Here is a 14,100-nt window from a genome sequence, read left to right on the forward strand (position 1 = left end):
AAAGCATAAGACTCTATCTGAAATAGCCCGAGGACGAGGCTCAGGAAGGAGAAAGCCTGCCTAGAAAGTATGAGGTCCTGAGTTCAAACCCAGGGTGAGGGGACCCACTTGAGGCCCCAGCTTAACATAGTACCAGGATCAGGAGTTGTTGGGTTCTTAATCTTAGGGTCCAGGAGCTAACTATCCATACAAATTATACCTGGCTCAAGCACCGAGCCCTCAGTATAGCCCAGGGGTCAATGTGTGTGTGTGTGTGTGTGTGGAGGGGGAATAAAGGGCAGGCTACTGTAAAAGGAAGACCTGAAGTCTGGACAGGTGTTACTTGATCAGCTGACTTAGCAGAAGCCCTCCTATGGCTGGCAGATTGCTTAGGTGAGTAGCCTGGAACTGAAGCATCCCGCTCTGCCCTGCCCCTCCCTCCTGCTTTGTGCATTTCACTTTAAAAATGAGATTCCCATCTGCGGGCGCTCGACTCCATGCTCACAGGGCTGTCATGTCACAGTAAGAAGTACAGCGATGTTAACTCTCTGTGAGTGCACAGACACACGCTCACAGCGTCCTCCGCCTCCCCCGCCTGATCCGAGATGTATGCTAACATCATTTATTCATTCATTATCTCGTTAGCTGAACGATTACACTGCAGGGCCAAGTTCTGGGTTAGCTGATGGGAAGAAATGCAAAATGTGGTCTCTGGCTGACACTTGTGTGCTGTTTCAAGGAAGCATCTGGGCTTATTTAGCTATTTTTGACTTGGTGTTAGAACATCTGTGGCCATTTTATTCTCTCTCTACCTTAACTCTCAAATGCGTGAGTCTCTCATTAAGTCACTCACCGCTTACTCATGGAGGAGGCATGAAGGCAAGGCCAGATCCTGTTGTCACCCAGCTCTGCGGCCTTTGCAGGAAACAGTCAAGGGTCACGGGGGCTCAGTCAGCTGCTGGGGAGATAGATGCCCTTCTAGCTGAGCTCTCTGAGCAGGCAACCCCACTCTGGAGGGTGGTGGAGAAGAGCAGGCAGGGCCACTGACTGCTTCCCAATGGATGCTTTCAGATACCACAAGCCACATCTGATTCTCAGGGCATGGATGGTTGCTGAAGGGTCCCCTGTGCTCAGTGAAAACCTGGCTCTGACAACTCTGCCCTCCAGGTGACCTTGCCTCGCACTCCAGAGCTGGGCCACTTCCCAGGCAGTTTCCCCCAGGGCTGACAGAGAGGGCCCTGGCTGCTAGGAGATGAGCATGGAGTTGGGGGGTGGGGGGCAGTGTGAGGAGTGCATAGCCATGCATGCTCAGGCTCAGGCTGCAGTAAATGCAATGACTAGGTGTGGTAGGGTCAAGAAAGGGGAATGGAGCCAGGCACCAGTGGCTCACGCCTGTAATCCTAGCTACTCAGGAGGCTGAGATCTGAGAATTGTGGTTCAAAGCCAGCTTGGGCAGGAAAAGTCGGTGAGACTCATCTCCAATAAACCACTAGAAAATAGGAAGTGGCTCTGTGGCTCAAGTGGTAGAGTGCTCGCCTTGAGCTGAAGAGCGCAGGGACAGCGCCCAAGCCCAGAGTTCAAGCCCCATGCCCAACAAAAACAAAAAAGAAAGAAAGGGGAATAGATCACACTCTGGTGGCTCAAGCCTATAATCCACTACTCAGGAGACTGGGATCTGAGGATCACAGTTCAAAGCCAGCCTGGGCAGAAAAGTCTGTGACATCCTTATCTAAAATTGACCCCAGAATACCAGATGTGGAGTTGTGGCTCAAAGTGGTAGATTGCTAGTTAGTCTTGACTGAAAAAGACCAACAGTGCTCAGGCCCTGAGTTCAAACCCCATGATCAACAACAACAAAAAGAAAAAACAAAACAAAGAAAGGGGAATGGGCCATCCGCGATGGTGTGACAGGGCACATCAGGAAGGGGAGAAAAGAGGCCTCCTGGGTAACAAGTCTGGGCACAGATTCCAGAAAGGCCCTACTGGAGTCTGTGGCTCTGGTATTAATTTTATCCCCAGCTTTCTTTGAGGCTGAATGGAGTTGGGCTTTTGGTGGGGTCTCATGAGAGCCATTGCTGCTCAGAGGCATCTGGGAGCATGTGTGTACCCTTGACAGGAAGGGTCTAGCTTCCCAGATAAAACAATTAGAGCAGCATTTCTTTATTCATGTGTGTGTGTGTGTGTGTGTGTTTTGGTCTTGAGGCTTAAACTTAGGGTCCAGGTGCTGTTTCTTTGCATTTCACTCAAGGCTGGAACTCTACCACTTGGGCCACAGCTCCATTTCTGGGGTTTTAGTAGTTATTGGAGATAAGCATCTCATGAATTTTCCTGCCCTGGCTGGCTTTGAACTGCAGTCTTCAGATTTCAGATGCTTGAGTAGCTAGGAGCCATCAGCACTTAGCTCTGAACATTTCTTGAGTGTTCTGTGTCAGGCCATATGCTGAAAGGCCAGTACTATGGCTCTTCTCATTTTATAGCCAGGCACACAGAGGATTCACACTACCAAGTCACATGGCTAAACAGAGCTGGAGCCAGGACTTCAAAACCAAGATCCCTCAGACCGTGGGGTCCTACTGTTCTTCTCCAGCTCCACCTCTCACCTCTCTTCCCCCATAGTCCAACAATGTGGAAAAGGCCCAAAACAGGAGGAAAATTTCCTTTTGAGCTTCTATTAAAGGTAACTAGACAAAGGTGAAAGGCAGAAAGGAGGGAGGGTGCTCAGGGGATTTGCTGAGCTTTTAATTGGTTCAAGATGTAGACCCTTCCCTTTGAGAATAAAATATATTAGCCAACTTTGCCTGGCAAAGTAAAATACTTTTGAGTAAGAAAACTTTCCTTTTAACAAATCTCAATCTAAAAGCTATAAAATTATAGGAACTAAAATGAAACTACACAATGGTCATCTTTGTACTAATCAAAGGTGCCGACAGCTAAAACCTTACACATATTTTTGCAAGCTCTTTTCATAAGTTCAGATAAAAACATATACACTTTCTATATTATGTAAGACAATCAAGCTGGGCACTGGTGGCTCACACCTGTAATCCTAGCTACTCAAGATGCTGAGATATGAAGATCACGGCTTGAAGGTAGTCCCTGAGACTAATTTTTTTTCTTTTTTTGGTCATGGGGCTTGAACTCAGGGACTAGGCACTGTCCTTGAGCTCTTTTGCTGAAGGCTAGCACCCTATCACTTTGAGCCACAGCTCCATTTCTGTTTTTTGAATGACTAATTGGAGATGAGTCTCACGGTAAACAGGACTCTCAACATTCACACAGAGAGACCAAAGGAGGATATTCTTTGGAGAGGATCACCAGGGTTCAATAGCTATGTGCATATTATCACATAAAACGATGCTTATTGAAATGAACTCCAAGAAATGAAAACAAGAGTTTTTTGTTTTTATTGTACTGTTTGTGGTTCTGCTTTTCTGTTTTTTTTATTTTCCCCTTTTGTTGTTGTTTTTAGTTTCTGTACCCTTTGCCTTGTATGTAAGTTTAACTGATTTGGGGAGGGAAGGGGAGAAGCACAGAAACAGTGAGGCAAAAAGTGATCTAATTCAGCAGTGATACTCACTAGACACTATGTGGGAAATGAACTAGCCAACTTGGGAAGGTGGAGTCAGGAGGAAAAACACTAGGGGAAAACAAGGGGAGGTGACACTGTTCAAAAAGAAATGTACTCATTACCTGACATATAACTGTAACCCCTCTGCACATCACCTTTACAATAAAAACAAAAAACAAAAAAGAGTCTCACAGGGACTTTTTTTTGCCTGGGCTGGCTTTGAACCTCGAGCCTCAGATCTCAGTCTCCTGAGTAGCTAGGATTATAGGTGTGAGCCACTGGCACCCAGCCATGAGACTCTTATCTCCAATTAACCACCAGAAAAACCAGAAGAGGCATTGTAGCTCAAAGTGGTAAAGCACTATCCTTGAATGAAAAAGCCCAGGCCCTGAGTTCAAGCCTCATGACTGACAAAAAAAAAAAAAAAGAAAGAAAAAAGAAAAGAAAATCAGACTGTGTTATTACCACCTACTATAGCATATTCAACAGCTCTGTGATATTCTATTCTATTCTCCTAATATTAGCTATTTAGGAGTTTTTAAGTTTTGTTCCTGCTAGGATTAACAAATTCTTGTTCAATTTCATCCTTATCTAGATTTTTTCCTTTTTCTTTGTTTTTCTTTGTGTGTGTGTGTGTGGGGGGGTGGTGGCCTGAGAGCCTGGTGCTGTCCCTGACCTTTTTGGCTCAAGGCTAGTATTCTACCACTGAGCCACAGCTCCACTTGTGGCTTTTTTTTTTGGTCATTAAATGGAGATGAGAGTCTCATGGATTTTTCTGTCCAGGCTAACTTTGAACCACAACCCTCAGATCTCAGCCTCTTGAATAGCTAGGAATATAGGTATGAGCTACTGGTGTCCATCTCTTGTCTAGCATCTTAATGTGAAATTGACAAACCAAAAGGTATTTTCCCTACTGCTCTCCAAAAAGATTATAGCCATTAATTCTCAATGTTTGAGACACACTGTCCCCTCAGCGTGTGAGCATGCGCGGCGCGCGTGCGCGCACACACACACACACACACACACACACACACACACACACACACACACACACACAGAGCATAGTTATTCCTGGCAATATTCTCTCATTAGGAAAAATAAAGGCTGACAATTTGATACATGAAATACTATCCCATTATTGTTTTATTTAGTATTCTTTAATTATTAATCGGGGTCAACAGGTTTTCATGTGCCTATTAGCCATTTTTATTCCAGCATTGTGAATGGCACTCATATCCTTTGTCCATCTTTCTACTGGATGTTCTTTTTAACACAGCTGACTTAGGAGTAAGTTTCAGCCCTGGCATGTTAGAATCACCTGGATTATAACCATGGAAGGACAAAGGGAATGTGGAAAGGAGGAGGAAGAGAGCTTGAGCCCAGGACAGCTATTTACCTTTGTGCTTCTAACATGAGCCATGGCCGAGAACCACTGTTACAAATTCAATTTCTCCCCCTGTCTGGTTTCAGCTGCTTTCATAGATGGATCAAGTTTTTGACACCCAGTTTTCTCTAGTGAAAAATGAGCAGCAGATCCATGCAGCCACACAGTACCCCCTCCCAAGCTCTGCAAGTGGCATGGAGGAGGCCTTCAGGGAAGAGGGCGGGGCTGCTGCTCTGGTCAGGATCTCTGCCAGGTAGGTGGGAAGAAGAGAAAGCATCCTGTTCAGGCAATGGGACGGGATGTCCCTTCAGACAGCAGAGCCCCAGTGGAGGAGGACAAAGCAAGATTTAGGAAGGTTTACTTGCCATAGCACCCACCTTCAGACACACTGACCCCTTCTAAGGCTCCAGGCCCAAGGCTAGTAGCTTGTCTGAGTTGTCCATCCCCCAGACTGAGAAGAGTTTGGGCCCAAGGAATGTCCTCACTCAGAGGAAGCCACCAACCCCTCCCCTCCTTTCCCCTGAGGCCTGCTCCCCTCTGTCCCCCCCCCACCCACCCCAAGACCAATCACTGCACAGCCTCCCTCAATTCCAGTCTTTTCAAGGGGTGTGGGACATTGTCAAAGTTTACTTCAAACCCAAAGGTCTTGTGCTTCTTTTCTCTCCACCTCTTCTCCACCCTCATGCCAAGCTCAGGGGGCAGGACTGGGCACAGGATGGCAGGAAAGGATCTCTCTGGTGACTCAGTCAGGAAGGTCCCTAGAAATCCTAGTTGGATCTGTGCTATTCCCAGTTGGGAAGTGCTGTGCATTATGGAGACAGCTAATGCTGGTCATAGCGGGCTAGGGGGTGGAGCCTGAATCCCTGTTCCCTGGGTGCCAGTGTGTGAACTAAGCTCAGTTTCCTCATCTGGAAAACGGTGATAGTAGTGCAGAGAGATTGGGGTTACTGAGGGGCTAAAAAACAGTATGTGGCTCATTGTAGACTCAGGGCTTTGGGCCAGCCCATGCTCTATCCTTCCCCTCCAGTCCAATGCTGGATCTCTATTTATGTATTTATTTGTCAGTCATAAGGCTTGAACTCAGGGCCTGAGTGCTGTCCCTGAGCTTTTGTGCTCAAAGCTAGTACTCTACCACTTTGAGCCACTGTGTCACTTTTGGTTTTCTGGTGGTTAATTGGAGATAAGAGTCTCACAGACATTCCTGTCTAGGCTGGCTTTGAACCACAATCCTCAGCTCTCAGCCTTCATAATAGCTAAGATTATAGGCATGAGCCACCAGTGCCTGGCTTTATTTATTTATTTATCTAGTTAGATGTTTAGTATGCATTTATTTTTAACTGGTAGTGTGGTTTGAACTCAGGGCCTTGAACTCTGCTTGGCTTGCTCACTCAGCTGGTGCTCTACCACATGAGCCATGCCTCCAGCCTCAGCTTTTATTGTTTATTTTGGTGCAGGGATCTCTTAGACTTTCCTGCCGAGGCTGGCTTTAAGTCTTAATTTCTGATCTAGATCTCAGCTTCCTAAGTACCTAGGATTATAGCAATTAGTGCCTAATATCTATCTATCTATCTATCTATCTATCTATCTATCTATCTATCTATCTATCTATTTAAAGAGGATCTCTATGCATCATTCAGGTTGGTTCTATAGTTGAGCTTCTCCTAACTTGTAGTACTAAATTTATAAAGGTGTTCACATCATACCTGGCTTTCCATCTATTCCCCCTACCCCCTTTTTCATTTTTAGTCATCCCCTACACATTCTACTTCCCAAAGACTCCAGAGGCAACTCTAGACTGAATGGCCTCTCAGCCTCCAGTGCTGAGTCCCTGCACCCACCTTCACCCAGCCTCCCAGCAGCACATCTCACATGCCCACTGCCACCCCCACACCCATGCCTGCTCCCACAGCCTTTGTGCTTTCCTGGCCCAACTTAACTTTAAATGTACTATGTACATTTAATGTTTTTGAGCATGTATTTTGATTCAGGTCTCACAATTTGTCTCTGTTGCTTTATTAAAATTGCTCAAGGATCTTGGGTGTTGAAGGCTTATACCTGTAATCCTAGCTACTCCAGAGGCTGAGATCTGGGGATCGGGTTGGAAGCCAGCCTGGGTAAGAAAGTCTGGGAAACTCTTGTCTCCAATTAACCACTTAAAAACCAAAAGTGGTGCTGTAGTTCAAATTGGTAGAGTGCTAGCCTTGAGTACAAAAGCTCAGGGATAGTGCCCAGGCCCTGAGTTCAAGTCCCACGACCAACAAAACACATGCATACATGCATGCATGCATGCATTCATACATACATACATACATGAAATTGTTCAAGGAAGCCTTTTTTTATTATTCTGTGTTACAGATGGGAGAAACAGACCAACTCGGTGGAGGTTGCTCAAAGTCAAGGGCATTAGGAAGCCTGTCTGGGGGCTCTGACTTGAGGTGCCTGGACAACCTGCCCAAAATCTCCTCCTATCTTGGATCTGGACTTAACCACACAAAATTTCTCATATCATGAAGTAGTTTCTTCCTGTGAAACAGGGAATAACATACACACACACACACACACACACACACACACACATACCACACATCTAAATATACATAAACACTGTCTTCAATTGTGTCCCTAGCTTTTTTGGATAGGTTAATCCTCGGCCTTTGACCAGTGTCTCAAAGGCAGTTGCCCGCTTCTGTTCCGCAGAAGGCTGGTGGTGTGCACCCCAGGTGCCTTCCACCCATAGAGACTATCCACCACACACACTCGAGTGCTTTTCCAGCACCGCTGTAAACAACTGGGGGGATTTCATCTAAACTGATGCTAAGTGGATCAATCCTTGGAGGAAATTTGTATCAATTTTCACATCACTTGGTTACGGTCCAGGGAGGACCATATCTATTAAAGACATTCATGGCTGCCTGTAGGAACAATTCTCCCAGTTTCACCAGGCTACCCAGCACGGTTAGTGCTACCCCAGGGAATGGAAAGAGGATGCCTAGCCTCAGGTGGCTCCATTCAAAGCATGCAGAAAGAGGGTCTCCCTCTTCAGCTCCCATGGGGAGTTCTGCAGAGCCTGGGCCAGCAGGAAGTGTGAGATGGGCTGAAACCGCGTCTCTAACTTGCTCTCCAGGGTGGACCACGATTGATGGATTGATCACAGGAGGGAGAAAGGGAGGGAAGGAGAGGGGAAGGGAAGGGAAAGGAGAGGAGGGAGAGAAGTCCAGGGCTGGGAAGGGAAGGATGCAGAGGCCCCGGTCACGGGACCAAGGCAAAGAACAGCTGAGGCCTATCATCTGCCTCTCAGACCTGTCCTTGTCCTTAGCTTCCAGTCATGAGTGTACAGGGCTCTCCTTGCCCATGGGAGTTGAAAGGCTTCAGTGCACGCACCCTGTTCTCCAGGCCCTCAGAGCACTGGTCACCCAAGATGGATTCCAGTCCCAGAAGGTTCCTTACAGTCAATGACCAAAAGACCTTCCTTCACTCCCCTGCCTCAGTTTCTTCTTCTGGAAAGCAACTGGATTGGATGGGAATGGGGTTTTTGAGGCTCTTCTAACTCCTGAAGACTTTGCTCCCTCCACCCTCATAAACAATCTCTTGAGATGTCTACCTATAACATCTCTGTTGACATGGTGGAGGGTAGAACTGGTCTGGGCCAAGAAGAAGAGCCAAGGTTAGCAGCAGGCTGGAAGGCAGGTGAGGTGGGAACAAGGCTACCTCTCTAGCTACTCCCTCAGCCCTGGCCTCCAGGAGCAGAGAGCTTGCTGGCGAAACCACAGCACGCCTCAATGGGAATCCCCTCGCTACCTGTCTGGGTGCGTGGGTTTGCAGAAATATGTGTGCCAGAGGATGAAGGAAAGAACAGGAAGGAACGTGCAGGCAGGACTGGAAAATCCAGCTGGGCAGGTGACAGCCTCAGCTAGCTGTCCCTAACACTAAAGGCTGAGTTTGGCTTGGCTCTACCCAGTCATGTTTGACTGCTACTATGAGGAAGTCCAGCTGGCAGAAGTAACTGCCATAGGCTTCGAGTTCTTGCATAGAAAGTCTGGTGGCTTTTCGCTTTAGGTCCACAAAAGTGTGCTCTGAAGACTATGCAAATGAGATTATTTTCCATTTCATTTCACTTTCCTATAGGTTTTCTTCAATGTGTTCAACAATCTTTGTTTGTTTAGTGCCAGTGCTGGAGCTCAAGCTCAGGGCCTCGTGCTGTTGCTTGGCTTTTTCGCTCAAGGCTGGTGTTCTACCACTTGAGCCATAGCTCTACCTCTGTCTTTTTACTGCTTAATTGGAGCTAAGATTCTTGTGCACAAACCTGCCCAGGCAAGTTTCTAACTTCAGGCCTCAGATCTCAGCCTCCTGAGTAGTCAGGATTACAGGTATGAGCTATTGGTGCTGGTCTATAGAGAAAATTTGACTCGAGTCTTTCTGAGGCCCTGCTTTCTGAAAATGACTCAGATACAAAGCCCTCTACCCTCCAGGGCTGATGGAACCTATCACAGCTATAGACCAGGCCCCATTAGCCAAGTGTGCAGGACACTACCTTGGTCCAGAGTAACAGAAATGGCCTCGCTGAAGGTCTGGCCAAGCAGAAGCATTCAAAGCTGTGGCTGGGGGGAGAGGGAGAGGGCTGGCAGCAGGTTCTAGTTCTGCACTGTGGTGCCATTTGTGTTGCTGACTCTGACGATGCCCCTCTCAAATTGGGTAATGCACAGTGTATGTAGCCGTCGGGGGTGGGGAGGGAGGGAGGGTTGTCATTTGTTCTTTCATTTGTTATTCAGGACATGGTGGCTTGGCAAGCTTGAAAACTTTACAGACAGCTTCCTGAGCTACCTGTTCAGGTAACTTCTCTCGTAATTGCCTGCTGCTTGCCATCTGAGTTTGATTCAAGACTTTGGTCAGTGATAGTTGAGCAACAGGCCCAGGGAGGGGTGCTGGGTGTTGACAAGTAGCTCCCAAAGTGTGCTCTGTGCCCATAGGAAGCACTCTGTGGGGACTCTGAGCCCTGCAGGGAACTGAAACTGAGTGAGACCTAGGCTCTTTCACCTGTGGACCATACAACACCTTTCCTAGGCAGGGGTCTCTGAAAGGAGGGCTGGACAGCCCCCAGTAACTGTGCCTCAGCATGCATTCACAGCCTTGCACGCACATACATGTACACACACGCACACGCACACACACGCACGCGCACACACACACACACACACATCCCTGAACTTCTGTGTCCTCTGATACCTCTCTGGCTCTGAGCCCACACAGCAGCAGGTGGCGCAGCGTGAGGTCAACTTGAGTAAGTTGCCAGCCTTGATGGTCTTACCTGCAGCATGGAGATAAAGACAGGAGACATGTTGAGAAGGTTCTGCAGAGATAGCAGTGAGAAGTAGTATAGGCACATGATGCAGAGTGGGGGCCTCTGGCTTTCAATCTATCTATGAGAGACTCTGGGGAAGGTGTTTAAGCACCCTGTGCCTCAGGATTAGTTGTTTTGTTTGTGAAATAGGATCTATGTAGTTCAGGCTGGCTTTGAACTCTGAGTCCTCCTGCCTGGCCCAGTGCCCTCCCTAGTGCTGGGATTACAGGTGTGACCATTATGTCCATGTGAGTTTGTGCCTTGATTGTTATTCTTATCATCTGTAAAGTGACAAAAGAATAATGTCACCTGCCTCACAGTTGGCTTGAATGAGCTCCCCTAGAGCCCTGCTTGGCACTTACTAGTACTGGAGAAGATTTAGTGATAAATAGTATACTGTTTATTCAGGGAGTCACCACAAAACTATCAAACCAAACCAAACCTGATCTGGCTCTTCTCACCGGCCTGGTGTCCTCCAGGAGCCTGAGCTCCTGGGTGGAGTGGGAGCAGAGGGGGCGTTTGACACAAGTGTGTCCATTCCTGTATCTGCAGCTGCTGGTTGTTCTCTCTGTGCTGCTTTTTTTTTTTTTTTTTAAACCCTGCTTTTTAGAGACATGTGGCACAAAATCCCTTGGGAAAGAGATGAAAGCTGCGGATGCTCCCGGGAAAGGTACTGGGACACACACACTCACAATGCACGGCAGTTTCAGGCAGTCCTGAGAGCCAGGGCAGGAAGGCCTGCTTTGGATGGTGTGTGTGATTTTACTGATTTTACCCTGCTGGAACAAAAGCTGGCCCTCCTCCTCCCCTGACCAGGGGGCGGGGCCAACTCCCCCTGCCCCACCTCCGCCCCTGGCTGGGTGCCCACCCCAAGCCACAGCCTTGGTGAGGTGATGAATGCTGCACCTGTTCAGCATTTGAAGCAGAAAGAAAGGAAGGAAGAAAGCAAGAAGAAAAGAAAGAGAGAGAGAGAGAGACAAAAGGGGGAAAGGAGGAAGGTTGGGATGTTGATGGAGAAAACAAGATTCAACTTTAAAAATATAATCAGCCATAATGAATTAGCCTCTGAACTAAGGGCCTTAGTTCTTTGCTAAGCGGGGCTGTTATTGGTGACCCTGGGTTCACTCTGAGCCCAGTAGCCCAGGAGTTGTCCAAACTCTAAGGAAAGAGAGAGTCAAGATGGCCTGGCGGCTGGCAGATGAGAGTGTGCAGGGGAGACTGGTTTGTTCACAAGATGGAGGCCTCCCACTTAATGTTAGGGTGATTTCAGAATTTTAGTTCATGACCTTGGAAGGAAGATGACCTCAGTGTCTGTTAGCTTGGGGTCAGGGATGTGCTTGGCACTGATGTTGTGGGCCGTCTTTCCCCCAGGTTTATCAGGTGTCTCTGAACATGAGAAGTACCCTAGGCACTGGGATACAGCAGAGGCCCCTGTCCTAAGGAAGTTTACAGTCTTGGTAAGAGCACAGAGAACACAAAACAAACAAGGACTACAGGCAAAATGCAGCAGGCAGGGCCTAGATAGGGCTGGGCCGCTGTCTGGCCAGAAGGAAAGAGCAAGGAGCCAGCGGAAGCTGGGCGGGAAGGAGAGCCATCCATCAGGTGGCCAGGCTTGCTTTCCCGGACAGTCTAACAGTGATGATGACCCACAGAGCTAGACTTCCTCAGAAGGGGCTCCCTTAGTCACACTGGTGTCTGCATTCTTATAGACGCTGTTATCAGAGGAAGTATAGGGGACAGAGGGACAAGCTTAATGACACCAGGAGACAGACAAAACAAAGATACAGAGCGTTCTATAAGACAACTGGACTGATAGCTCCAAAAATGACCATTGTAATATAACAGGAGGAGGGAGGAGAGAACTGTTCTAGAAAAGAATCATATAGCTAATGGGGGTATATATTCCTCAATCAGCATGGGTGGATTTGAACAGGCAATCTTAGGAGTACTTGGTATAGACTTTGCTTATAGACATGCTAGAGTCTTGTTTGGAAAGTATGACCTTTTTAAGGTATGAGAGTGGTGTTGAGGTCAGGTTGGAGAGAATGTCCTTTTATTTTAAATATGATATTTGCATAAAGGGGTGATATGTGTTGATGTCCGGGATTTATTCTAAGAAATTCAGCAGAGTAAATCAAGAAATGATTTAAAGTTTAGAATGACTCAACACAGGAGAAAAAGAAGCCCGAGGAGACAGGGCAGCTGTCCTAGGTTGAGCAGACTCTGACTGCTTGGCCAACCCTGAATACGTACTTTCTGAGTATTCTAAAGGGAATGTGGACCAGCATAAGAAAACAGTAGGTACCTAATATAAGCTGGATGGATATATGGATGGAGTCTTTGTTAGGATTCAACCTAGAACAGGCTCTGGTTGATCTGCTATCCCATATATTTACATCTGTCTGCCTTTAAGCCCACCATGAGACAATTCAAGACAGGTCTACCATAAGACAATTAAAAATTCAGACATGAAGGAGTGGTGGTATTTGCCTGTAAGCCTAGGTAGACGGATTTTGATTTCCAGGCCAACCTGAAGTATATAGTGAGACAAGGAAGACAGAAAGAAAGAAAGAAAGAAAGAAAGAAAGAAAGAAAGAAAGAAAGAAAGAAAGAAAGAAAGAAAGAAAGAAAGAAAGAAAGAAGAAAGAAAGAAAGAAAGAAAGAGAAAGGAGGGAGGGAGGGAGGAAGGAAAGAAAGAAAGAAGGAGGGAGACAGGGACGGAAGGAGGGAGACAGGGACGGAAGGAGGGAAAGGAGGGAGGCAGGGAGGGAAAGAGGAAGGAAGAAGAGAGGAGTGGGCAGGAGGGAAGGAAAGGAAGGGAAGGGAAGGGAAGGGAGGAAGGAAGGACAAAGAAGGGGAATAAAAGCCAGGCACTGGTGGCTTATACCTATAATCCCCAGCTACTCAGGTGGCTGAGATCTGAGGACCACGGTTTGAAGCCAACCCAGGCAGGGAAGTCTGTGAGAGTCTTTAATAAACTACCTCAAGTGCTCGCTTTGGCAGCACATATACTAAAATTGGAACGATACAGAGAAGATTAGCATGGCCCCTGTGCAAGGATGATATGCAAATTCGTGAAGCGTTCCATATTTTTAAAAATTAAATCCCCCAACAAATCTTCAAAGAAACAACTGCTCAATAAATAAGTGGGCTAAAGACAAAGAGAAACTTCTCTGAAGAGGAAAGAAGGATGGCCAATAGACACATGAAGAAATGCTCAACCTCTCTAGCCATAAAAGAAATGCAAATCAAAACAACATTGAGATACCACCTCACCCCAGTTAGAATGGCTATAATCAAGAACTCTAATACCAACAGATGCTGGAGGAGGTGTGGACAGAAGGGAACCTTACTGCATTGTTGGTGGGAGTGTAAACTTGTTCAACCACTTTGGAAAGTAGTATGGAGGTTCCTCAAAAGACTCCACATAGAGCTCCCCTATGACCCAGCAATCCCACTTTTTTGGGGGGCATTTACCCAAATGATCACAAACAAGCCCACACTAAAGCCACCAGCATGACTATGTTTATTGCAGCCTTCTTTACCATAGCTAAGATATGGAACCAACCCAGAAGCCCCTCAGTAGATGAAGGATCAAGAAAATGTGGTATATATACACAATGGAATTCTATGCCTCCATCAGAAATAATGACATTGTCCCATTTGTTAGGAAATGGAAAGCCTTGGAAAAAATTATATTAAGTAAAATAAGCCAGGCCCAAAGAAACATAGGGCCCATGGTTTCCCTTATTTGAAATAACTAGTATATGTCTGAGTCAAGCAGAAAAGGTCAGATAAGTTGATGTTAGGGAAATGAACCCTAAGATACGT

At 46.9% G+C, this 14,100-nt stretch overlaps 1 non-coding gene across 1 annotated transcript; it reads left to right on the plus strand.

The window, feature by feature from the left end:
- Positions 1 to 13,256: 13,256 nt before the first annotated feature.
- On the plus strand, positions 13,257 to 13,363 carry LOC122117527. The gene has a single exon (XR_006149185.1). It is a non-coding gene; the product is annotated as a U6 spliceosomal RNA (small nuclear RNA).
- Positions 13,364 to 14,100: the final 737 nt, after the last annotated feature.

This window comes from Dipodomys spectabilis, unplaced genomic scaffold (genome assembly GCF_019054845.1).
Source record: "Dipodomys spectabilis isolate Male_0828 unplaced genomic scaffold, ASM1905484v1 ptg000141l, whole genome shotgun sequence".
Lineage (NCBI taxonomy): Eukaryota > Metazoa > Chordata > Mammalia > Rodentia > Heteromyidae > Dipodomys > Dipodomys spectabilis.